This window comes from Cynara cardunculus (genome assembly GCF_001531365.2).
Source record: "Cynara cardunculus var. scolymus isolate 2C chromosome LG 5, CcrdV1, whole genome shotgun sequence".
In the NCBI taxonomy this organism is placed as follows: domain Eukaryota; kingdom Viridiplantae; phylum Streptophyta; class Magnoliopsida; order Asterales; family Asteraceae; genus Cynara; species Cynara cardunculus.
Genome location: NC_037532.1, coordinates 29,126,811 through 29,129,533, shown reverse-complemented (window position 1 = coordinate 29,129,533; position 2,723 = coordinate 29,126,811).

Below are 2,723 nucleotides of genomic sequence, written 5' to 3'. Positions count from 1 at the left end.
AATATAACATTTTATAAAGATAATAATTAAATATTTTGTTAGAACTCAATGATTATCCTAATTATATTTTAGATTTTTTATATTTAAAATGAGATTTTTATCCTGTATTTGATTGTTTTTATCTGCAGTTAGTTACACGAATTCAGATATGAAGTTTTAATAAGTTGTACCTACGCACAATTTACTTGTAATCTTGAAGTTTAAGTAATATGCATTAATAAACAATACTTTACGTATAAAAAATGGTTTTTAAGAGTTTTTCTCAAATGATTTATAATATAGAATATATTTTTTAATATATAATTTAATTTAATTTTAATAATAAAACAATTTATTTTTGGTTTAATATTATAAATTTTGTAAAGATAGTAATTAAGTATTCTGTTAGAATTTAATGATTATACTAATTATATTTTAGATTTTTATATTTAAAATGAGATTTTATCCTGTATTTGATTGTGTTTATCTACAGTTAGTTATACGAATTCAGATATGGGAAGGATTTAAGAGTTTTTAAGAGTTTTTAAGAATTTTAAGAGTTTTTAAGAGTTTTAGCCAAATGTTTTATAAGATAGTATATTCTGTTAGAATTTAATGATTATACTAATTATATTTTAGAGTTTTATATTTAAAATAAGATGTTTATCCTGTATTTAATTGTGTTTATCAACAGTTAGTTATACGAATTCAGATATGGGAATGATTTAAGAGTTTTTAAGAATTTTAAGAGTTTTAGCCAAATGTTTTATAAGATAGTATAGATATATTATAGATTTGTTAAAGACATTTTTTAGAGAAAATCTACGTTAGTTTATGATTTTAAACAACCATTACATATAATATGAATAAAAGTAAAATTGGTTCACCTCACATATCATAATTAATTAGTAGTTTTTCAAAAACAATAATTACTAATTAAACTAAATATATTACTAAAGCCATTTTGGGGGTGTTTGGGATTGCTTATGAAAACTGCTTATTGACTTCGGTGTGGTACCGGTAATAAACAATTTTTAGTGTTTGAATGAGGAAAAAAAAGAATAACTTATACCAGTAATAAGTTACCCCCTTTTAACTTATCAGATTCAACTTATTAGGTCTGAAAATTAAATGATCTTTTTAACTCTTAACCCTCATTATAGTACGCCTCTTCCTTTTGGTTTGGAAACTCTCGATACGCCTCCTTCCTCAAGTGAGCAGTTCCTCAAGAAATCAAACCAGTTCCTCTGAAATCGAACCATTTCCTCCTACAGAAATCGAAATCGACTTCTACATCTACCATTGAATCGACCTTCTTCCTCATGTAAGCGATCTCTTGCTGTTATTTCTCCTACAAAACTGACTTTTTTGCCTTTGTGATAATCGATGTCTTACATAAATCGATTAAAAATCTGTTTTATATTATAGGTTTTGAAATCAACGGGGAATTTTAGGGTTCTTTTAAAATCGAATCCTCCAGAAAAGTTTACTGAAAATTGAACTGATAATTGGAGACGAACACAAACTCACGATGGTATTTGATTCATGCAAATTGGAAAACAAATGCTAGGCATTTATGTGTAGAAAAGGAAATGGAGTTCCATTGTAACATACCTTAATGAGAAGATTTGGAGATCGAGATTCCATGGGAGCTGCTACAATTGGAGGATTGAGAAAAAATTGACTGTTTTGAAGAGAGTTCAAGGGGTGGGTGTTTAGAAGAATGTATTTATTTGATCATTTTACATGTATAAGCAAAATTTATGAACAATAATGAACAACTTATCAACTTATTATGTTTTAAAACCGTCATAAACAAATCCAAACACTTTTTATAAAACTTTAGTTTGACACCACATAAGTTGATAAACACTTTTATAAAAAAACATAAGTTGTGTTAAATGAACATACCAAACACCCCTTAGTATAAGTTTTTTGTCTATGAAACAAAATACGTATAGATTAAATTTCCATGTAACTTACACATATATTATTAGAATTATTATATATGCTTTTTGATAACTTAATATATTAAATATCATCAAAAAAATAATTTTATATGATTAATAATAATTTTAAATAATATTAATGTATAATGTTGACCGTTGGATACAACAACCAATATCAGGCAAGTAAGGTGTAAACACGTGTCATTGTTAAAAGAAAGGTAGGTGTCATCGTGAAATATGCATGTAGGCGTTTGAGTTCCATATTTTTCTTTTAGGCAATGTTCCTTGTTCTCGCAGTACATGTTTAATTGAGCTCGTTTATCAAGTGTTTATCCGGGTAATTATTTACTAAGTAATATTACATCGTCGTATAAATATGATGAAGACTAAGAATTTTATCTGGTAAGAACGAGACAAACACCGTGAGTCTTACCCGGTAAATGTGGGCAGTGACTTTTACCATGGTAAGCGTTTACCGGGTAAATTGTTGCATACGATGTCGTTTTGGTGGATTAAAATCTTACCCGATAAGTAAATAATAGCGTTAAATTTTACCAGGTAATTTTTTGGTAAACGACCCCTAAGTCTAAATAAACACTTGTCATATCATGTTAAATTTTACCAGGTAATTATCTTTGTGAATTTATCTTTTAAATCTTTATTGTTTTAATAACCCCTTTCTTATAGACTTGTTACAATATGCCGCGTATTTGGCGTGGAGGAGGTAGGGGAAGAGGTAGGGGCGATTCTACAGGTACTCCGTCCCCATCTACTGCTACACCTAGCCGACCTACA